We start from the raw sequence: 25,126 nt of genomic DNA, 5'->3' as shown, positions 1-25,126 counted from the left end.
TACAACACTGCAATCATTACTGTTCCTTCCAGTTGCACTCTGCAGATACAATATATCAAAGGAATTTATTTGTGAAAATTAAGTCTTTGCCACCTCCAATTAATTACTATTAGCATAACCACAGCAAAATTGAGTTTGGCAGCTTCTTTATTAGTGGGCAAACAACAAGCTAGAATTCAGATACTCAATCAGCTCATGATATTACTGCCTGGGTAGGAATGCATTAATTAGTTCCAATCTTGGGGTGGGGTAGGGGAATGTATTTTTAACTTGCCTGACTCACCAAGAGCAGGGGACCCCATGGAGTGTGGAAAACCTGGAATCTATCCCCACATGCTGTAGAGTTTTAACTCCACAGTGTGTGCGTGACATCACTGTCTGATCCCCCACCCAGAAGCCAGCCTGATTGACTCGCTTGGCTTCCAGTCGGGCATGGACCAATCCAGAGGAGGCTGCAGGACGAAGAAGGTTCATGCCCTGACCAGAGGGAGGATCTGAACATGGGGCCCTGAGAGGGGTCTGATCCTGGGGGCAGGGGGGCGCAGGGGAGCAGGGAGGTTGAGTGGCAGACATCAGAACCCAATGGGGTTGGAGAGGTAGGTTGGGGTGGGGCAAGGATCAGAGGCTTCAGGAAGAGATTGGAGACCCGGATGGATGAAGTTTGGAGATCTCTAGGGGGATGTTGTAGGCCTGGCTGGGTTAGGAGATGGTTCAGTCAGGTGCCTTGCGGGATCCTGGAGGCCTATGGTGGGGAGGTTGGAGGACTCATGGGGGAGATCAGAGGGGGGAGATCAGAAGTGTGGGGGAATTGGAAAGGCACTTACCACATTATCCAGCAGCCCCTTGCCTCGGTTTAGCTGGCGGGTTTCCTGAAGCCAGGGAAACTTGGCCTACCAGAATTAAATTTCAAAAGGTGAGTAAAAATGAGTCACAGAACCTCTTTATAATATTTAAAGTGCCAGTCCGCCTCCTGAAAACAGGTTGTCTGCCCGCACTCATTTGCATCTGCATCTAAACTGAAAGTGACAGCGTTGGATGCATGTTGCAGTTGGAATTTAGGCTTTTAACACTTTAACACATGACCCAAATCTACTCATTTTTATTTGGATTAGAATATCCCCCCATGTGTTTTTTAGGCGATGTGCTCATTTTTAAAACAACAATTGATATTGATCCTTTTTGCAGCTGATCATTTTTTCAAAGTCCATTTTTATTACTTCTGCTACTGAAGGTGTGTGTAGATAATGTTTTCACCCTGTTAGTCTGTTTAAACTAGTGGATAGATTTCAATGAAACCTAGTACCCAGATGGGGTACGGCCCAAGGAAGAACTGATTTTTTTTGGCGAAGATGCGGATCCGAATCTGGATCTAGACCCTGGAATTTTTTAAAGGATCTGTTAACATTGGGAGATAAGCTGGACTGATCTTTTTTTAGAATGTTGTGGATTGTTTGATTTAGGATGTTGTTAATTGCTTTAGAATGTTATAGATTGTATCAGCTGCTGTGGTAGAATTTTTCACAGCTGTTAAAAAGTGAGCATGGTTTTCAGAGCAGGTTGTTGCATGTGGATTGGTCTGAAGCCTCCTCAGTGAGATGGAATTCCTTAATAAAAATATTTATTTTTTCAGCTTTTCAGTTGCAGAGCATCATCCAGGCAGGGAAAAGCCTCAAATAAGAACTGCATAATTGTAATAATATTGATTTAATGCAGTGTGGCAGAGGTATGCACTCTACTGAGTGTCCTTGTTTATAAAGTGTGCATTGATTGCATTATCAGATCTTTGAGAATTACGCAATTTCTCAGTATCAGGGAGTGAAGTAGCACTGCTACGATGATCATTAACTGAGAATGTTTCAGTGGTTGCATCACTTCAGCAACCTTTGACTATTGGATTCGGTATTGCCTCCATGTTAGCTTACCCATTGATGTCATTAGCATTTGGTGTTGGCAGGGACATAAGGGACCAGTTCACTATCTTTTTCTCTCCATGTCTAATGTCCACATTGTGAGTAACAAATGAGGAAATGCAAATAAACAACTAGTGCCTGTTTGACTTTTAAAAGATAAATAATGAGTTAGTGAACGATGAATAAGTAACTAGTTACTTGAATCTAAGACATTGAGGAAAATGTAATGAGTCACTTATTTCTTGATTTTTTTTCTAAGGAACACATGCACTGAATTAGATTACTCGTTGAGTGCATTAAAACATAGGATAGAAAGTTCAGAGTGAGGCGGGGGTGGGGGAGCAGGGGTGGGGGGGCAGGGGGGTTGGGGGGTGAAAGAGTAGGAGCAGGAGTTGAGTAGAATCTGTAGTTGTAAAAAAGTAGTTATAGAAATGCGGGCCGTAACTTCCTTGGAGCGGCAATCAGCGTCGGATTGCCACTCTGTGCCCAATTACTTGGGTGGGTTTTTTTCTGAGCCTGTCTCGCTCAAACTTCCAACTCGGGTGGGGTAAGATCCAGGCAGCGATGTCCATGAGGCCCAGCATCGAAGTCCAGCTCCGTTGAAGTGAAGGAGGACACGCCCCATTTTTTTATGCCTTTTTTTACGGCACAAGGTGCCGTAAACCAAGAAGGTTTAAAGATCTCATGAAATGTAAAGGTCCTTGACAGGCCAGGGAGAAGGTAAGTGTCTAAGGTAAGAGGATAGGATTTGGAGGGTGGGGGGATCAGAATTTGGGGCAGGGATCAGAGGTCGGGTAGAGGTTGGGCCTCGGGGTGGGACATTGGGGGGATGGCACTTCAGGGAGATCAGGGGTTAGGACCACAGGGAGGGGTTGGGGGGGGGCAGACTTCATGGGGAGGATTGGAGGTCAGGGGGAATTGGGCCTTGGGTTGGGGTGAGGGTCTGGGGCATTGGGGTCTCGGGTGGGTGTTGGTGGTGGGGGGGGTGGGACCATGTTGGGGGGGTTTGGGCCTTGTTGGGGTTTGGACATTGTTGCGGGGGTGGGTTGGACTGAAGTTAGGGAGGATGGGGTTTGGGACTTTGGCGGTGGAGGTATTGCACCTCAGTGATGGAAGAGAGTTGGTCTTCTGGAGGGGTTTGGGGGAGTTGTTGGACCTTGGCAGGAAAGTGGGGGTTCATAGGGAGGGCTGTCGGATATTGGTGGAGAAATCAGATCTCGGGCTGTGGGTGGGGATGCCGGTTCTTAATTGGTGGGGGGGTTGGTGGTTGGGTTGTGGGGAGAATTGGGCCTCATATGGGTGTCAGAGTGAGAGTCAGGCCCGTGGGGGGAGGGAGGAGTCCCATACAGGTGGGCGAAATCCCATGCGGGGTGGGGAGGTGGTGGGAGGTTGGGGGTTCGGGGGAGTCCACTGGGAGTTGGAGCTGTGGGGGGAGCCCCTTGGGGGGGTCAGTCTGGGTCTTTACAATAGGTACCCAGGAGTTAGAAAAAGTTTTAATTCTTCTAACTTTTTCTGAGTAATTATTGGTGTAACCCAGTTGGAACCATCCAAAGCTTGCGATTTAAATCACGTTTTTGGATGATTCCTAGTGCAGGGTAATTACCCAAGCGAAATATGCACTTCTGGGCAATTGTCATGCAAACGTTGCCTGTGAAGTTCCAATGCATCTTTGGGGTACCACCCCCATTCAATGCTGGGGAACTTGGAAATTACAGCTCGCGATGTAAATAGTTAAAGACATGGTTTCAGATTGTTGTTAAGAAGTAGATAGTGTACTGAGGGGGTGGCATAGCACAAGGGCTAACAGAATGGATATGCTTATGAGTGATGTAGATGATGAAGTATCACTGACATCAGTCAGTCATGTGCTAGACTCGACAGAGAGAGAGGTTGGAACACACTGTACTCAGGAGTAATGTACCTACTCTGTAACCTATTTTTAGATAGTGTTAATGAAGTAGTTTAAAACAAACACCAGAGAATGACTACAGTCTGTCTAAGGGAAGATAGGTCATGCATACCCATAACCAAGAACCGCACCGAGAGTCCACAGATCAAAAGGACCTCCAAAACAGATTGAAGCTGTGGCTATTTTAACCCCTGTCTGTTGCTATGCTGTTGGTCGACATCCCACCTGGAACGTGTGAGAGGAGATGGGAATTGGCTGCTAACATGTGGAAAATCACCTGGCCCTTGACTTCTCACCAGCATGTGGGTGGGTGTGGGGCAGGGAGCCCTGAGAGGGTGTTGAGAGAGGGAAAGAAAGGAATCCAGGGTAGGGGGAGTTATTATTTCCTTGTGGAGCTCAAGAACTCTTCCTGGACTCGCCAAGGAAAAACTTCCCTATTTGGAACTTTTCATCTGCTTTCTCCAATCTTGCAGGAAAGATACAGAGATATGCCCATTCCCAACTTATCTCCTTAGGCCTGAGTTAAAATCATAGTCAGGGCCTGATGACATCACTGAACCCTGAACTGCATATTTAAAGAAGGCTTTGGGTAAGTGAATTTGCTGCCCATACGGAAGCCTGAGTAAATATTATCGTCAGTGAGATCTGAGCATCTCTCTGGTGGGTAAGTAACCCACTGCCTTTTAACAGACCACTTGCCTGGCATCTACCAGGCAGGTAGGGTTCAAATCACCCTTCAAATCTTGCCAAGTAAAATGTCTACTCTGTTAGAGGAATGGCCACCTTAAAAAGGCTTTACTTAGCACTTGTTAAAATCAATAATCAGCATCTACAGTATAAATATAATATTTAAGCTGAGACTCAATAGTAAATTAATTTATATATAAATACATTTTGCCTAACAAAATCTGGGCCTGAATTTTACCCTAAGGGTGCCCCGACATCGGTGCGGCTGGAGGTGGATGTAAAACCTGCCCCCAGCAGTCGCGTTTCACGCTGAGCAGGCCTAAATTGGCCACCCAGCACTGTGAATGTGATATTTTGCTGGGTGGCCAATTTAGGCCTGCCCAGCGTGAAACATGAAACTGGCGCTGGGTCCAATGGGGACCCAGTGAGGTGTTCAAAAACAGAAGAGGCAGCTCCCCAAAGACTGCCAGGAACTGTGGGGGAGGCTGAGGAAACTTTTTTGAAACTATTGAAGAAATGTCTTAGTGTGTAGTCATGGCCTCAGCACTTGGTGGTCATGGAAGGCAGTGGGTGCAAGTTGGGTGGGCACTCTGCCTCCCCGTTTCTCAGATCAGCGCCTAGGAGCGTATCCTAATGCCCAGGGATGACAAGAGAAGGCCACCTCAACTGACCAAGAAGGTTTGGACAGAGGTCACCGTCCAGGTCAGTGGGCACGATGTGGTGTGCCGCACATGGCTTCAGTGCCACAAGAAGTTCAATGGTCTTTTGAAGCCAGCAAGGATAAGTGTAGAGATGGCATAGACCTGTGCGGAGAACTTTAGTTGGGTGCTCAGAATGTTCAGGGGTTTAAGAATGTGTATGCCAACTGGTACTGGAGCCTGCCCTGCCAAGGCTGGGATGACAGCACGACTGGCCTCAGTGCATTTCAGGATGAGATGTGCCACAGTGACATGGCCCACTTAATGCCCGGGAGGGCAGGTAGTGGGAGGGGGTGGGGGGGGTGGGGGGGGGGGGGGGGGGGGCGGGTGGGTAGGTGGGGGGTGGTGGGGGGGTGGCGGGGGCGAACCAGGAAAGGACCAAGGAGATGAAACAATAATGAGGTTTTCTATTTTTCCCTGTCAGGAGAAGAGCTGTCATAACAGAACAGGTGGAGGAGTGCCAAATCTGTGCATCCTCACGAAGCACAAAAGCATACAGTGGAACTGGAATGCCACTGGCCAGGCCGCTCCTCCAGTCGCGGTGAGGCTGGGGTGTCAGATGAAGGTAAGAGTGCAGGTGACAGACGCGTGTGTGGTGGGTACTGGAAACATAACGGGCCCCTCTCATCAGAAATTGAACTGTTGTAGCCAGCAAGTCCATTGAAGCTCCAACGCAGATGGCACCATGCAGCGGGTCTCCATTGTCTCCTCAGCCCACCTAGCATACGTAGTGACTACGATGATTGAATATATTGATCTTTTGCCTTCCTCCCACAGACATGCCATCCACAGGAGCCACCAGCGACCTCGAGGATCCCCCATTGAGCTCCGAGGAAGACATCACATCTGCACCAGCATCACACTGTCTCTCTGAACTAGGCACCGATGCAGATACTCACACATCAGTGGGCATTAGTTATTTGGTTCTGCGGGTAGTGCACAGTGATGTGGGCTCATCACATTCACATGAGGATCTGGCAGAGGCAGAGAGGCAGCCGACAGTGGGAGCACAGCTGGAGACTAGGACCATGCTGTGTCCAAGGCAGATGATGAGCCTCTGGAGTCATCCATTAGGTGGAAGATGCTGGATGTCCAGTGGGTTGAGCAGGGAGAACTGGTGGAGATCGATGAGGGTCTACGTACAATGGTCACTGTCACGGAGGAGTCCATGTGGAGCATGAGTTCAGCGTTGACCCTAAACAGCGAGCGCACAGCTTCCTACATGGAGAGAGTGGCAACTCTCATAGAGAGGCAGCTTCAGGAGCAGGCTCAGGGGTTCCTGGGGTTGCACTCGGACCTGTAAGCCCTCACACAGGCAATGACCTCAGGAGGTCACTGCCAGTGTGAGAGATAGATGACATACCTAGTATCGCTGCTAGGTCCCCATCCATCAATGGTGAGCAGGGAGGTGTGCAAGCGCACCTCACGCTGGCAGATGAGCTGCCTCTAGTCTCTGTGGGCTTCTCTCAGGGTGCTCTGGATGAGGGCACCAGCTCATCGGCCCCTCTGCCAGTGGCCGCTATATCTGATGATGACCCAACAACTGAGGAATGCCCAGCCATGCGACTGGACACACCCCCCCTATGTGGAGCCTGCTCAGGCTCCCGTGGCCAGAGGATGACCGCCAAGGTCATCAGGGCCACCAGGACAGCAGAGTCAGCAGGCTGCCCCCAAAGCCACTGTCAGCGAAGTGGGTGGGCGTACACCAAGAAGCAGCAGCCGCAGCTGTAAGGTGAAGGCACCGTGAGCACAGCAGGGGCATGTCACGGGTGACATTATTTGTGTTGTTTATTTTGATGTTTGTGTTAGAGATGGACGCTTTGTTTGTTCTCTGTTTGTTCATATGAAGTAACATGAAATGTATTTGATGTAAAAGGGCTGAGTTGGCTGGATGGTATGAATTAGTGCCAGATGCAGCACAGGCTTGTAAAAGTATGGCACTTTGTGGAGCTGGTGTACTGGGTTGGGTTTTCATTTATTGATTATTAGCAAAGGAGACAGTGCCATTGGTTTGACAAGGCATCGATGCTTTGGATGCCTAGCAGAATGTTCGCTGGATCAAAGCAGCCCTGGTGTCCCTGCCTCTATGAGGGTTCCTGTCATCTGCCTCAAGGCCCTCACTCTGCGCTCACCCAGGGTCTTCCTCTGAGCCATTACTTGAGTCATCTTCCATGGCCTGTGGAGCTGCCTTGCTTTCCTCAGCCTCCAGTGGGTCCCCCTTGCCAAAGCCAGGTTGTGCAGGGTGCAGAATGCGGTGACTATAAGGGAGACACACTCTGGAGGATACTGTAATGCTCCCACTAATTGGTCCAGGCATTTGACGTGCATCTTTAGCAGCCCAATCGTCCTCTCCTCCCTTGTGGAGGTATGACTCCTGTTGTATCTCTCCTCGGCCTCAGTACTTGGGTAATGGAGTGGGGTCATCAGCTACCTCTTCAAGAGATAGCCCTTGTCACCCAAGAGCCATCCATCCACTTGTGCAGGAGCCACAAACAGCCTTGGTACCTGTGAGTGCCGCAAGACGTAAGCATTGTATGTGTCCCCAGAGTAATGGGCACAAACTTGGAGAATCTGTGTCCTGTGCTCACAGATGATCTGAACATTCATTGAGTGGAACCCCTTTCTATTTACAGAAGCTCACGGCTCACCTGCTGATGTCTTGATGGCCATATGAGTGCAATCTATTACATCCTGGATGTGGGGGAACTCAGCCATCACAGCAAAGCTTTGTGCTCTCTCTGCCTGGCTCATCTCATCTGTCTGGAAGGTAATGAATGTGTAGACATGTCTAAAGATAGCATCAGTCACTAGCTTGACACAACTGCGTGCAGCTGATTGAGAAACGCCGTTCAGATCCCCCACTGAGCCTTGAAAAGAACCAGAGGTATAGAATTTCAGGGCCACGGTGACCTTCAAAGCTGCCGGCATGGGGTGTCCACCCACACAGTTGGAGGCTATTTCCGGACCTATCATGTGACATATTGCTGTCACTATGCCCCTGGAGAGGCAGAGTCTGCTGCGGCACTGGACCTCAGACATCTGGAGGAAGTTGGATTGCTGCCTGAACACTTTAGCCACTGGGTAGTGGTGTCTTCAGCGTGCCCTCCCGCCTTCACTTCCCTGCTGGCCCTGCACCAACTGAGCCCATGACTCTCCTCTTAAAGGTTTGTCCCTGGAGCGCTGCCTGCAACTGGCCTCTTCTCCCTCCAGCCCCTCTCTTCCCCTTCAGAGAAGCTTCCACCAGCAGAATACACTTTCCCCATTAGATGGGATCAGAGGAGCAGTGCCTTCAAAATGAAGGAAAATTGTGCTGCAATACTCAGGGGAACCTTCCAGGGAAGATGAGGACTGAGATGCTGAAAGGCAGGCTTGACCATCAAACGAGATGCCAAGAAACTCTGTACTCACACAGCAAAGGACTGACAATGACAGAGGAAATGCTGCTGCTCCAGGGGCCTTTTATCTCACCCGTGAATGAGGCAATTATTAAAACGTGATTTCCGTCCATGTGTTTTGCCCGTGCGATGAGCTAAAAATCACCCGGGCAGCATAAAATCGCTGCCTATTGGCTTATTAATGGCCTTAATTGGTCCTTTAAATATCAGCAGGTGCAGATCTGATTCACGCATGCACCCATTGACCACAAAATTGAGCACTTGCGCGATGAAGTCGGGAAGCACGCCCAAAGTCATTTGATGATAGTTTACATTTGCTCAGGTTAAGCATGCACCTGACCCTCAAACATAAGATTTGGCCCTGGTATATTGAGGCCAATGAGAAGGTTGATATCATAAGAACAAAGAACAAAGAAAAGTACAGCGGAGGAACAGGCCCTTCGGCCCTCCAAGCCTGTGCTGATCATATTGCCTGTCAAACTAAAACATTATGGACTTATGGGGTCCGTATCCCCCTAGTTCCATCCTATTCATGTATTTGTCAAGCTGCCTCTTAAATACCACTGTCGTACCTGCTTCCACCACCTCCTTTGGCAGCGAATTCCAGACACTCACTACCCTCTGCGTAAAAAACTTGCCCTGCACATGTCCTCTATAATTTTCTCCTCTCACCTTAAATCTATGTCTCCTGATAATTGACTCTTTCACCCTGGGAAAAAGCTTCTGACTATCTACTCTGTCCATGCCACTCATAATTTTGTAAACTTCTATCAAGTCGCCCCTCAATCTCCGTCGCTCTATTGAGAACAATCCGAGTTTCTCCAACCTCTCCTCATAGTTAATAACCTCCAGACCAGGCAGAATCCTGGTAAACCTCCTCTGCACCCTCTCCAATGCCTCCATATCCTTCTGGTAATGTGGCGTCCAGAATTGCATGCAATACTCCAAGTGTGGCCTAACCAAGGTTCTATACAGCTGCAGCATGACTTTCCAGCTTTTATACTCAATACCCCTGCTGATGAAGGCAAGCATGCCATATGCCTTCCTAACAATCTACCCACCTGCATTGCCATTTTCAGTGACCTGTGGACTTGTACACCCAGTTTCCTCTGCCCGTCGATGCACTTAAGGTTTCTGCCATTCACTGTATAATTCCTACCTGTATTAGACCTTCCAAAATGCATTCCCTCGCATTTGTCTGAATTAAACTTCATCTGCCATTTCTTCGCCCAAGTCTCCAACTGATCTATATCCCGTTGTATCCTTTAACAATCCTCTTCCCCAACTGCAACTCCTCCAACCTTAGTGTCATCTGCAAAGTTACTAATTAGCCCAGTTACATTTTCCTCCAAATCATTTACATATACTAACAGAAAAGGTCCCAGCACTGATCCCTGCGGAACACCACTAGTCACAGCTCTTCATTCAGAAAAGCACCTTTCCACTGCTACCCTCTCTCTTCTATGACCAAGCCAATTCTGTATCCATCTTGCCAGCTTACCTCTGATCCCGTGCGACTTTACCTTCTGTACCAGTCTGCCATGAGGGACCTTGTCAAAGGCTTTACTGAAATCCACATAGCTAACATTCACTGCCCTTCCATCGTTGATCATCTTTGTCACTTCCTCGAAAAACTTGATCAAGTTAGTGAGACATGACCTCCCCTTCACAAAACCATGCTGCCTCTCACTAATACGCCCATTTGCTTCCAAATGGTAGTAATCCTGTTACGAAGAATCTTCTCCAATAATTTCCCTACCACTGACATAAGGCTCACCAGCTTGTAATTTCCTGGATTATCCCTGCTTCCCTTCTTAAACAATGGATCAACATTGGCCATTCTCCAGTCCTCTGGGACCTCACCCATAACCAGTGAGGATACAAAGATTTCTGTTAAAGCCCCTGCAATCTCCTCCCTTGCCTCCCTCAGTACTCTGGGGTAGATCCCATCTGGCTCTAGGGACTTATCCACCTTAATATTCTTCAAGACGCCTAACACCTCTTTTTTGATCTCAACATGATCCAGGCTATCTACACACTCTTCCCTAGACAAATCGACCACTAAGTCCTTCTCTTTGGTGAATACTGATGAGAAGTACTCATTTAGTATCTCTCCCATAATGGGAACTGATCCACATTAAAAGATATCTAATTTCAGGGTTAGTGGCAAATACATTCTATTGAAAGTTGGCTACTTTTAAAAAAGCTTTTCCTGGCTAGTTCCATTCTTTCTCTCCTGTGTTTGGTTTTTGGCCGAGATAATGTCAGAATGGACAGATTATATTGAGAGTGTGATTTTACTTTACACATAAGTTTGGTTTATCAAGGAAACACTTAAAAAAATAAAACAATGGTGCTGTGAAGCTTATGGCTTACACCATGGAATGACAAATTGCCTGTTTAGTCACAATTCCCTGCAACAAAATTTAGTTCTCTCTATGTGTTAATTTTTCTAGACCTGTTAATGTGTTCACTGACTCTGAAATTCTTCTATCATAGCTACAGCAGGAGAATGGAAAAACCTCAGAGAAATGCCATTAATCACTGACAATGGTATTCATACCATTTTTCTGAGGGTTTCACGATCTTCCATCAAAGTTACAGCAGGAATTTCAGGAATCTTCTTTATTTTAAACTGGTTAACCTTTGTGTTTAAATAGTTCAGACAAGAATTTATGTGAACGTACCAACAGGTGTATTAAAACCTGTGCATAGAGGGAATTAATCCCACTGGTGAGTTCCCAACCCTCAGCCACACTACCATGACAGACAAAAAGAGAGATTGGTCAGATTCAAAACAGCACTGGTGAAAGACAGTTTGATGGTGGCCATGTTTCCTGTTGTTTGTAGACAGTACAAAGCGCAAACAAACTCAAAGTAAAGAAACTCAAAGATAAAAGCAAAATACTGCGGATGCTGGAAATCTGAAACAAAAACAAAAAGTGCTAGAAAAACTCAGCAGGTCTGACAGCATCTGTGAAGAGAAAGACAGAGTTAACATTTCGAGTCTGTATGACTCTTCTTCAGAGCTAAAGGGAATTGGAATTTTGGTGAAGTATATACTGTTTGGGGGGGTGGAACAGGTGAAGCTGGATATTAGGCCAGTGGTGGGTGGAGGCAAAGGAGAGATTGCGAACATCTTTCACAATCTCTCCTTTGCCTCCACTTATTGCTGGCCTTCTATCCAGCTTCACCTGTTCCAACCCCCTTAAACAGTATATATTTCACCACATTTCTACTTCCCTTTAACTCTGAAGAAGAGTCATACGGACTCGAAACATTAACTCTGTTTTTCTCTCCACAGATGCTGTCAGACCTGCTGAATTTTTCCAGCATTTTTTGTTTTTGTTAAAGGAACTCAAGCTCAGAGATAGAGGAAATCTCAATGTTGCCAACTTTCTCAAAAACAAAAGCTAGAAATTTGTCATGGAATTTTATCATCATTGTTTCATTATTTTCTCTTGGAAAGTAGTGATGATGGCACAGCTACAATAATACCCATTGCCAGGTTTTCCTGAAAAGATGATGTGGTTTTTTTCCCTCTGGAACTGCTGTAGCACTTATGGTGATTCCAGCATTTGACCCACCAACCTGGAAGGAAAGGTAATAAACACGCAAATGGGGAGGGTACAGGCTCAACATGTTCCCTCTATGGTGATAGGAAGGAGTAACAAGCCCAGAGAACCATGGATGACCAGAGATATTCAGGTTATGATGAGAAGGAAAAGAGAGACTTTTAGCAAGTACAAGGGAAGCAAATCAGCAGAGGCATTAGTGGAGTACAGACAGTGCAGGGTGGAGCTTAAGAAAGCAATTAGGAGAGCAAAGAGGGGATAGGAGAAAGCTCTGGCTGGTAAAAGTAGGGAAAATCCCAAGATATTCTATAAGTATATCAATTGGAAGAGGATAACCAGGGAAAGAGTAGGGCCCATAAGGGACCAAGGGGGCAATCTATAGGTGGAGCCAGGGGACATCGCTAGAGTGTTGAATGAATACTTCAAGTCTATCTTCACCCAAGAGAATGAGGATGAAGGTATCGAGCTCTGGGAGAGAGACTGCGAGGTTCTTAAGCAAATTGATATTGGGAGTGACAAGGTATTGGAGGTGTAGGCGGGCTAAAAAGTGGACACATCTCCAGGTCCGGATGATTTGTGTTCCAGACTGCTGAGGGAGGCAAGGGAAGAGATTGCAGGGGCTCTGACTCGAATTTTTAATTCCTCTCTGGCCACGGGGGCAGTACCAAATGACTGGAGAATAATGTGGTTCCGCTATTTAAGAAGGGTTGTAGAGATAAGCCAGGGAACTATAGGCCAGTGAGTCTCACGTCAGTAGTAAGGAAACTATTGGAGAAATTTCTGAACGAGAGTATCTATCTCCACTTGGAGAGGCAAGGTTTGATCAGGGATAGTCAGCATGGCTTTGTCAGAGGGAGGTCATGACTAACAAATTTGATTGAATTTTTGGAGGAGGTGACCAGGTGTGTAGATGAGGGTAGTGCAGTTGATGTAGTTTATATGGATTTCAGCAAAGCCTTTGACAAGGTCCCACATAGGAGACTTATAAAGAAGGCAAATGCAAATGGGATACAGGGTAATTTGATAAGGTGGATTCAAAATTGGCATTGTTATAGGAGGCAGAGAGTGATGACAGAAGGATGCTTTAGTGACTGGAAGCCAGTGTCCAGTGGCGTACCACAGGGATCTGTGCTGGGTCCCCTATTATTTGTCATTTATATAGATGACATAGATGACTATGTTGGGGGGAGGATTAGTAAGTTTGCGGATGACACAAAACTTGGCTGGGTGGTTAACAGTGAGGTTGAGTGTCTTGGGCTACAGGAAGATATAGACAGGATGGTCAAATGGGCAGATAAGTGGCAGATGGATTTTAACCCTGAAAAGTGTGAGGTGATACACTTTGGAAGGAGTAATTTCAAGGAAGTATTCAATGAACGGCATTGCACTAGGAAGTTCTGAGGAACAAAGGGACCTTGGCGTGTGTGTTCATAGATCTCTGAAGGCAGAGGGGCAGGTTTGGGGGGGTGGTGAAAAAGGCATATGGGACACTTGCCTTTATCAATCGAGGCATAGATTACAAAAGTAGAGAGGTCATGTTGGAGTTATATAGAACCTTAGTGAGGCCACAGCTGGAGTACTGTGTGCAGTTCTGGTTGCCACTTTAAAGGAAGGATGTGATTACACTAGAGGGGGTGCAGAGGAGATTCACCAGGCTGTTGCCTGGGATGAAACATTTAAGTTATGAAGAGAGGTTGGATAGACTGGGTTGTTTTCGTTGGAGCAGAGAAGACTGAGGGGCGACCTGATCGAGGTGTACAAGATTATGAGGGGCATGGACAGGGTGGATAGGGAGTAGTTGTTCCTCTTAGTTGAAGGGTCAGTCACAAGGGGGCATAAGTTCAAGGTGAGGGGCAGGAGGTTTAGGGGGGATGTGAGGAAAAGCTTTTTTACTCAGAGGGTGGTGATGGTCTGGAATGTACTGCCTGGAAGGGTGGTGGAGGCGGGTTGCCTCACATCCTTTATAAAGTAGCTGGATGAGCACTTGGCGTGTCATAACATTCAAGGCTATGGGACAAGTGCTGGTAAATGGGATTATGTAGGTAGGTCAGGTTTTCTCACATGTCAGTGCAGACTCGATGGGCCGAAAGGCCTCTTCTGCACAGTGATTCTATGATTCTGTGATTCTGATATTCTGTGATTCTGTGAAGTCAGGATGATGTGTGACTTGGAGGGGAACTTAGAAATGCCATTGTTCCCAGAATATTTTGCTATCCTTGTCTTTCTTTGTGATAGAGTTCTTATAAATATGATGTGCTGCTGAAATAACTTGAGAGATTTTCTGTGGTGCATCCTGTAGCTGGTAGTTGCTGCAGCTACAATGTATCGCTAGTGATTGAGTCCAATGACAGGGTCATAGATTGAGCAGAGTGCCCTGTCCTGGGTATTATCAGGCTTCGAGTGTTGCTGTAGTTGAACCGGTCCAGGTGAATGCCAAGTATTCCATTACACTCCTGGCTTGGGAATGGTGGAGAAGATTTGCGGAATCAGGATATGAACCACTTGCAACCTTGCCTCTGTCCGACTTGTTAGCTAAGGTGTTGATATATGTGACAATCTCACAATGTTGATTACTCCTTTCACTACTTTACTGATGTTTGGGAGGAGGTTGATAGGATGGTAATTGGCCAGCTTATATTTAATGGCTGGAATTTTGTGTAATTTTGAGCAGGAACAGGGGCATAATATGACAGAGCATGATTCTTGACATTACACATCAAGCCAGAATCTATTGTAGAATCTGAATTCACAATGTTTTTACCCCATTTGCTCTAAGAAGAAGGTACCAGTCCCTACTTCCTAGCAATGGTTTTACTGCTTGTTTTGGGTAGTGCCTGGACTACCCTGGGAATTCTGTCCAGCTCACCACTGCTTAGGCCTAGCAGATTCCATATCCAATGAGAGCATTCATGTGTTCCATTCGGCACATCCTGAAGGACCAAAATGTTGCTCTTCTCTTTTCTGTGAAGGTGAGAATTTTTTTTACATTTTTAACTTTAGCCCAATAAACGAAAGGAGGAAGATTCCTCCCTCCTGCGATGGCACCGTCTGGCAGTGGCCACCCCAAATATATAAATCACTCTGTAGCTATGATAAGGAATGGGGTCACATGTGGGGAAAAGTAGCAGGTGGAAGTCTAACATCCCAATGGGCTGCATTTTACACGCCCCTCCCCCCTAGTGTCGCCGGTGTGTTTGAAGTTGGGAGATGCTTGTAAAGTGCAGCACGTGGCTTTTCTGTCACCTTCCTGCCCACCCCTGACTTATCTCCTATTTTATGTGGGTGTAATGGAGATGTTGGACAGCCAGCCTGCCTGTCTTTGGACCTATTGGTGGCTGCTTAAGTGTCTCATTCTATGGTGGGTAGCGCAGCAACTTTTATTGCGCAGGTTGGTGCTGGGCAAAGGAAGGGACCTTCTTTGGGTGTCACCTTTGCCCGTTAAGGCACCACCACCACCCCCCCAAAGGTCATAGCCCCCCCTTTAACCCTCTCCCCCGGCCTCTCAAAACTGGCCCCCCCACCTCCTCACTGAGGTCGGTAAGCCAGGTCCTGCGAAAACCCCGGACCTATATGAATTCCGCCCTCCAAGACCACCTCTCCTTCGGAGATTGGCTGTAGTCCCAGCAGTGGCCACCACTCAAACCTAAAGCTACTGGAATTATAGAGCTGCCAGCTGATTGGATTGGCCAACAGCTCTCTAAGGCAGGACTTATTCCCCAGATAGGGGCCGAAATTTCCTTTTTTTTTGGCAAGGATATACTCTATTCGTAAAATATCTGAAAGAACATTACAAAACTTTTCAAAATGGCCATCACAAAAAGTGCAATCATATTCAAGTTTTCCACATAGACCATGTCGCACCCTGAGGTGCTTCAATACAATCAAGGAGCATTACAGACATTTCATAATAGTCATTGCAGACAGTCAGACAGTCCAATGGATTTATGTTGTCCACATAGATCATATTGCACTCTGAGATGCTTCAATTCATTTGTGATACATGTAGTATTCACTGCATACATTCAATGTGAGCTATACAGTCCGAGCGGTCTATACAGTTCCCAGTTCCTCAGTCCATGATGGCTGAAAGGCCTTACACAGTGACCTTTCCCCTTGCGTCTTTGCGATGGCTGCACAAAGCTTTAGTGCATCCCTCAGCATGTAGTTCTGGACTTCGGAATGTGCCAGTCTGCAACACTTGGTCAGGGACAACACTTTGCGCTGGAAGACCAACAAGTTTTGGACAGACCAAAGAGTCTCTTCACCTAGTTGATGATCTTCCAGCTGCAGTTGAAGTTTGTCTCGGCGTGTGTCCCTGGGAACAGTCTTGTGTCACAGAACTGCTCAGGATGAACCTAGCCAAAAACCACTGCATCTCTCTCCAGACCTTCTTTGCAAAGGCACATTCCACAAGGAGGTGAACAATAGTCTCTTCCGCACCACAGTCAACTCAAGGGCAACATGCAGAGGGGGTGAGACTCCTGTCGTGTAGGAAGGATCCAATGGGGAGAGCCTTTCTCACCACCAGCCAAGCTATATATTGGTGCTTGTTAGAAAGTTCTGGCGATGAGGCATTCTGCCAAATGACTTTGATAGTCTGTTCGGGGAACCATCCGACAGGATCCATCACCTCTTTTTCCTGCAGGGCCTCTAGGACGTTGTGTGCCAACCATGGCCTGATGGACTTGTGATCAAAGGTGTTTCTCTGCATAACTTTTTCCATGAGGGACAGGTGGTATGGCACGGTCCAACTACTTGGAGCATTCCACAGCAGCGTGGCCAGACCCATCCTTCACAACACTGGGGACAGGTAGAACCTCAGCACGTAGTGACACTTGGTGTTTGTGTACCAAGGGGCTATGCACAGCTTGATGCAGCTGCACACAAAGATGGCCATCAGGATGAGGGTGATTTTGGACGCGCATTTTCCCCCTTCATTTAGAGGCTTGTACGTTGTCTCCCTGTGAACGCCGATTATTTTCAACCTCCAGATAAGGTGGAAGATGGCTCGGGTGATCGCCATCGTGCAGGAGTGAGGAATGGGCCATACCTGCGCCATGTACTTCAACACCGAGAGTGCCTCACACCTCATGACCAGGTTCTTACCTGTAATGTAGAGGGAACGTCGCTCCCACATGCCCAGTTTTCTTTTCAACATAGCCACTCGCTCCTTCCAGTTTCTAATACATGCCCTGGTCCCTCTAAACCATATACCCAGCACCTTCAGGCAGTCTGACTTGAGAGCGAAGGGGACAAAGGATTGGTCAGCTCAGTTCCCAAAGAACATGGCCTCGCTCTTGCCACGATTTACCTTAGCTCCCAAGGCCGGTTTGAACTGGTCACAGATGTTAATCAAGCTGCGTACCAACAGCAGATCCAAGCAGAAGAACTTGGATTGTCACTCCTCTTATGCCTGGATCTTTCCTGATGGACTCAGCAAAGGGTTCCATGCAACAGGACTGGGGAGAGAGCATAGGGTGGAAATTTCACCTTGAGCCAATTAATGTCCCTCCAAGTGTAAAATGGCTGCAGGGCAGCCAGATTTTTGGCGGGTGGGCTCCTACCCAACTTTCTAGTCAGGTTGGTGGGACGGTGAGCAGGCAGTGAATAAATCCAGCTCCATGTTTCCATCTCTTTGTTAGGATCCATGGAAGTTCTAGCCCAGTTCCACATTTTAGGAAAGATACTCAGATGGGGTAAATGCATATTCATCTGGATGTCGCTGGGTATGAGGAAATACAACCACGAAGAAAGATTTGAAACATCAGGGCCTATTCTGTTGGAGCAGCACAGATATCGGGTGATGTGCTGGAAGTGTTGTTACAAAAATATAATAATTCTCAATATTATTATGATTTATTGTAAAAATAGGTTAATAGTGGGGTTTGGATAGCTTCTATGTGTGTGTGCGTGTGTGTGTGTGTGTGTGATTTAATTGAATTGGAGATAGCTGGTCTGTAGGCTTTGACTCATCAAAAAAAGCTGGTTGAAGTGCTAAATATGTACACATGGCTGAAGTTTTAGAATGTGAGGTGAGGAGAATTTGCATTTTTAGATAAGTCAGGATAGTTTGAATTTCAAAGAGATGGTAGGATGTTACACCTAACAAGAGAAACTAGGCCAAGCAGTATGTTTATTTTTCCCAAGTATTAGCACAATGATTTGTAATGATTTATATTTTTTAAAAAGCAGACTTCCAAAGACACATAGGAACAATGGAATTTGCATTAAAATGGAGAAACATGTGTAAAGGATTTGAGGCTATGTGTCAGGTAAGTCTTGTAAGATCAACCAGAAGTGTGAAAAGTCTCCAGTATTTGTGCATTAAGCTGCTGTCTACAGAAACCAAAGCTGGGAAAAGCCACTTTGAATTCCACTGTCCAGGGTATTGTGTTGACTTGCCTGGATCTATTTAAATCTATTTTTTTTACTGTTGCCTTAACGGGGGTATAACTGGAAATCAGATTAATTAGGGGTTTCAGGAGTTATTATTTGTAGTAATTTGTAGACCTGTGTATGTACTTGAAATCTTTTCTTTTGTTAATAAATGTTTAATTTAGTTTTCTAAAAAATAAGTCAGGGTGGACTTATTACTACTGAATGCAGGGCATGCATCTCGAAATAAAATACAAATTTCAAAACCATTGTGACCACGTGATCAAGTTTCCCTCATGGATTTGATCTGCCTGGCACACCATCTGCTGCTTCATTACAGTGTTTACAATTATGACAGATAAGACAAGATAATGGGACAGAGACAGTATTTAATAGTTGAGGAGTCCAGAAATAGGGGCCGTAGGTAGGAGATAAAGTAAGAGTTAGAACAGTGAACAAGAGAAACATTTTTATGCAGAGTTCTGAGGCTGTGAAATTCATTTCCAGGGTAGTGGTTGTGGTAAAAGCAATAGGAACAATCTAGATTAAACTGGAATGGAGATGAAAATGGAGATAAAATGAAAAGGAAATGTGATTAGGACTATTTACTCAAATGAAATGTAAATGTTGATGCCAATTGGTTGGGTCAAAAAGCCCATTTCCATGTTGTAACTTCTTTGTATTTCTATATATAACAAAGCACTACAAGTCCGAAGTATCAGACTAGATTATATGCTGAATTGGGCTTTGATCCGTGTCCTTCTGATTCAGAGGGAAGAGTGCTATGAACTGAACAAAGCTGACATCTCACACATGGATGGGTGTCCATTTTGCATTCCTTCTCAAATGATTCAAGCTGTTTCTTACACAGAACCAATGATTAATTTTGACATTCCACTTTGATGTAGAAAGTAATGATGTACAGTTCTACACTTACTCATTTTATAACTCTGGCTGCTCACACTGAATTGTCATGACCCCCTCACTCTTTGCAGTAATTCATCACACTGCCTGGTTTTAACAGTTATTAACCTTGTTGCTGATAGTTCACATAGCTATTCGGCACCGTCTTTTGGCTTCTCGCAGAAAACACCATAACATTTCAAATTGTAGTAGCTATTCAGTTCATTTATAAAATTGACTCATCATGGGCCATTGGGTATTGAAACACATTAGCAGAATGTTTTCCACTCCTAGGACCTAATTACAAGTCTAGCTAGACTGATGGAATGAAAGTCTTCTCTACGTTGCCTGCAAGGAATAGAACTGCAACTGTGATGCTCAATGAGATGTAATTAAAGTATATTTGTCAAGGTAGTGTCAAAACAGCTTTATTCTACAGCTAAAAAGAAAATAGAAAATGCTGGAAAACTCAGCAGGTCAGTCAGCATGTGAGGTGAGGACTGATGAAATAGTGTTTCAGGTGTAGCCTTGTGTAAGGTGAAAAGTGAAATCATTTGGGAGGAAGATTTTGTTCACGTAGCACCACTTCAGGCAGAGCTAAACAGACTTATGTCGATTCCCTGTGGACAGATAACATTGCTGGTCACTACCTGTGCAGCCCGTGTGGCATTCCCCTTTGATATCACTGAAGAATGCGGAGCAGGCTGCACAGGTATCGGCTACACGGCACTGCCTGCCTCCAGGGAATCAATATAAATTGTACAATCTGATTGGTTGGCAGCTCTCCAGTTTCTGTAGCGACAGAAGCAAAGTGGACGGAAGAGGAACTCCCTGAAGATGTTGGGGCTTAAGTCCCGGGACCGGAATGAAAGGTAAGTTTTCAGGGTCTCAGGGTGGAGAGGGTAGGGAAGACCTGAGGGTGATGGATAGTGGGTGACTGGGGAGTCGGAAGAGGTACAGCGGTGGTGGGACACTTGAATTTAGAAGGGGGCTTCAGATGTAGGTGCCCCCCACCACCCTACTTTTTGTCCGAGGCCTAAACCCGATTATTTTTGGGCTTCCCCCACATTCAGAAATCCTCCCGCCAGCCTAAAAATTGAGTGGAAGAGTCAATGAGAAGAATAGATGGAGACACATTGGCAGTGGCCCACACAGGGGCAGCAACGTAAGCAGAAATTGTGCAGGGGTACACAAGGACATGTACATGAGGATCACCTTGAAATTTAGTAACAAGGAATATCATTCCATTGCACATTTCCACTGGTTGCCAAGATAGATGATGTAAAAATACATTGTCAATGGTATAGCAATATGATACAATTGTCATAAGTAATTGGAACTGTGACCAAGATAAAGCAAACTGGTTTAGAAATGACAGGCAGGAATATAATCTATAAGACGAGTGAAAGACAGAGAGATGGCTATCATGAATCAAGTAAATGAGATGGGGATGGTGAGAGGGTAGGGAAGTAACCGGCCTCATGTGGAACTGATAAAATTTATAGTAATAATCAATAACGGAACAATAGGCATAATAGGCCCGTAGGAGGGTTGATCAGTAAACTCTTGGATGACACGAATATTGGTGGGGTGGTAAATAGTGAGGAGGATAGCCTTAGATTACGGGAGGTTATAGACAGGCTGGTCAGGTGGGCTGATCAGTGGCAAATGGAATTTAATTTGGATAAGTGTGAGGTGATGCGCTTGGCAGGACAAACAAGGCACAGGAATACACAATGAATGGTAGGACCCTGGGAAGTACCCAGGATCAGAGGGACTTTGGTGTACATGTCCACTGGTCCCTTAAGGTAGCGGGACATGTAGATAAGGTGGTTAAGAAGGCATATGGGATACTTGCCTTTATTAGCCAAGGCATAGAATATAAGAGCAGGGAGGTTATGCTGGAACTGTATAAAATGCTTGTTAGGCCACAGCTAGAGTATTGCGAGCAGTTCTGGAATCCGCATTATAGGAAGGATGTATTGCACTAGAGAGAGTGCAGAGGACATTTACCAGGATGTTGCCTGGGCTGGAGAGTTTTAGTTATGAGGAGAGATTGGATAGACTGGAGTTATTTTCCCTGGAGCAGAGGAGATTGAGGGGGGACATGATTGAGGTATATAAAATTATGAGAGGCATAGATAGGGTAGACAGGAAGGAACTTTTCCCCTTGGTGGAGGGATCAATAACCAGGGGCATAGATTTAAGGTAAGGGGCAGGAGGTTTGGAGGGGATGTGAGGAAGAATTTTTTCACCTAGAGGGTGATGGGAATCTGGAACTCACTGCCTGAAAGGGTGGTAGAGGCAGAAACCCTCATAACATTTAAGAAGTATTTGGATGTGCACTTGCGATGCCATGGCATACAAGGCTATGGGCCTAGTGCTGGAAAATGGGAATAGGATGGTTAGGTACTTGTTTGACTGGCATAGACTCGATGGACTGAAGGATCTTTTTCTGTGCTGTAGGCCTCTATGACTCTAATATAAACATGACTTACACGAATAGGCAACAATTGGCCACTTATGAGCCTCAATTGGGCCAAGCAAGGTTGGCCTGTCCGGGGCCTCGTCCACCCCAGCATAAAATCGCTGAGAGGTTGGATGGGTGGGCATCCAGTGGAAAGCCCATTCTTTCTATTTCACCCTCCCCCAAGCGGCCCTGCCCTGCTTAAATCCTGCTTGCAGGGGAGAGTAAAATTAAGGCCATGGTTATAATCGGATCTTGGGGTAGGCAGGAAAGTGGAGCTGACACCACAATCAGCTTAGCCATGATTTTATCAAATTGTAGAAGAATCTTGAGGGGCTAAATGGCCTAGGCCTGTTCCTAATTTGTATGTTTGTTTATATAGCCACTGTGACATTAGGAGCAGCCCTTCTGGTAAGCAATGGGGGACGGATGAGGGCAGGAAGGAGAGTGAGCAAGGGGCTGGCAGCAGCTCACGGGAGAGCTGTGAAGTTAGAGGAGTACTCCTGATCCTTCTGGTCCCACATAATGTTTTCATGAAGTACATTGTAACTTCTTGGCAGTGGCCATTTGTTATGTTGTATCTATTTGTTATGTTGTATCTATTCCTACTGAGTGAAGCAGACCTGGTGCCTGCTCTACTCAGTGCAGCTAAATTTCAGGAAGAGGCCATTAAACATGTGTTAGACTCTCCTTAGCATATGTGAGAGGCTAAGGCCTGTTTAGCTCAAATAGGAATGCCTGGAGAGTTCCCAAACCAAAATGGTGTTCAGTGGTGTTTCCTGACCTGTTCAGATGTGGGAATTTGATGCCTAAAATTGGATAACTTTGCTCCTGTTTTCTTCCCAGAAGATGGGCAGAATCATGTCCAATTTTTACTTCAATGTTTTTCTTATTCTCCATCATAGACAAAAAGAAGATATGATTGGTTGGTTTGAAATTAAAGACATTTTCTAAAAGAAAAGGCGGCCAGAGAATATTCTGTGGGTAGTTTTAACAGTAGGTGGAACTTTAACTCCTGTACCTCTTAGCAGGATGAACATTAAAATCCAAGCAGTACACTTACTAGGTAAAAAGTCAAACATGTCAGACATAGGGAGATGTAGTCATAGGGATTAATTGCTAAGAAAGATGGTGATGTTTATCACAAAGATAAAACTCAATGGACAGTGAATTGCTGATGTGGAACTGGAGCTATGCAGTTAGGAAAGCTACTGAAAATAATAGATGGAGACCTATTGGCAGTGGCCCACACAGGGGTAGCAATGTAAGCAGAAATCGTGTAGAGGTACAGAAGGACATATACATGAGGATCACCTTGAAACTTAATAACAAGAAATATCATTCCATTGCACTGGTTGCCAAGATAGATGATGTAAAAATACATTGTCAATGGTATAGCAATATGATACAATTTTCATAAGTAATTGGAACTGTGACCAAGATAAAGCAAACTGGTTTAGAAATGACAGGCAGGAATATAATCTATAAGACGAGTGAAAGACAGAGAGATGGCTATCATGAATCAAGTAAATGAGATGGGGATGGTGAGTGGGCAAGGAAGTAACTGGACTCACATGGAACTGATAAAATTTAAATTAACAGTCAACAATCGAACAATAGATATAATAGAAACATGACTTACCTCAATGGACAAATCCAGCATGGAGATCAACCTACTAGCTTCTGCAATACCACAGAAGTTATGGATCACTTGTCCATTGGCTCAAAGAGTGTTGCTATACTCACAAATTGCCTGTTTGATATTAGGTTCTGTTAATTGTATGTTAATTGTATTATTAAGGTTAAGGGTGTACAGGTGGAGGACATTGAATGATTAAGTAAATGCCTGAAGCGGCGGCGAAGGGCATGGCCCCCAAAAAGGGGCCAAAGAAAACTGCCACCAAGAAATGCGGCAAAGGTGAGAAGAAGCGCAAGAAAAGCAGGAAGGAGAGCTACAGCATCTATATCTACAAGGTGCTGAAGCAGGTCCACCCGGACACCGGCATCTCCTCTTAAGCCATGAGTGTCATCAACTCGTTTGTCAACGACATCTTCGAGCGCATCGCCTGCGAGGCTTCCCGCCTGATCCGCTACAGCAAACGGCACACCATCTCCTCCCGGGAGATCCGGACCACCGTCCGCCTCCTGTTGCCGGGGGAACTGGCCAAACACGCCGTCTCCGAGGGCACCAAGGCGGTCACTAAATATACCAGCTGCAAATAGAGATTCTCGACAGATCTATTTAAATAGAGACTCAGCAGGTCTGGCAGCATCTGTGGAGAGGAACACAGTTAACGTTTCGAGTCTGAATGACCCTTCAACAGAACAGTTAACGAAACGTTAACTGTTGAAGGGTCATTCGGACTTGAAACATTAACTGTGCTCCTCTCCACAGATGCTGCCAGACCTGCTGAGTTTTTCCAGGTATTTTTGTTTTTGTTTTGGATTTCCAGCATCTGCAGTTTTTTGCTTTACTATAAATATTAAAAACTGCTTGGACATTGTGTTAGTTAGAGAGGAGGTAGATATTTGTAATGTATTCTGTAAATAAATCTAGTATTAAGTAAAAGATTGGCATCTGGTTTCCTTTTTCACCAACTGGCTTCAGAATGAATGGTAGCACAGAAAGGCTGCCTAAAGGAACAAATTGGAAACTAAGAAATTATTTTCAGACAGAAGATCGTAATCTGAGTTACTTTTGTGAAGAATGGCTGAAAGCAAGTTCAAATTGTCAGTGCATGATTACCCATCAATATTCCCTGAATCCGAATCTTATGACTAGTGTAAAAATGAGATGGATTTGTGCTCATTGGTTATGTCATTACCAGTGAGAAAACAAGGTATGGCCTTGATATTATTCCTGATTTTACTTTTGTTAGAAAGTGACAAAGTGTTTTGTGAGCTGGATGTCCGTCAGTTGAATACTGATGAAAGTTTGGATCTTCTATTAAGCTTCATGGATGAAATTTACAAGAAAGATGATCTATTGAATGCCTATGAGGCATGGTCAGACTTTGATGAATTTTGAAAGAAGGTCATTTGATGGATGAATATATCATGGACTTTAAAAGATTGCAGAAACAGGTTAGAGTGGGTGAGAGGAGCAGAGGCCCGAACAATCCCCATCCACCACCACCACTCTCCTCTGTCTGGCTGAACTTGTTCTCTCACTGAACAATTTCTCCTTAAACTTGTCTCACTTCCTCC

General features: G+C 45.6%; 1 pseudogene; it reads left to right on the top strand.

Moving 5' to 3' along the window:
- Nucleotides 1-23,785: 23,785 nt before the first annotated feature.
- LOC121273007 lies at nt 23,786-24,142 on the top strand (annotated as a pseudogene).
- The last annotated feature ends 984 nt before the right edge of the window (nt 24,143-25,126 follow it).

The sequence above is a fragment of the Carcharodon carcharias genome, chromosome 2 (genome assembly GCF_017639515.1).
Source record: "Carcharodon carcharias isolate sCarCar2 chromosome 2, sCarCar2.pri, whole genome shotgun sequence".
NCBI lineage: Eukaryota > Metazoa > Chordata > Chondrichthyes > Lamniformes > Lamnidae > Carcharodon > Carcharodon carcharias.
This window is presented reverse-complemented; position numbering and strand designations above follow the sequence as displayed.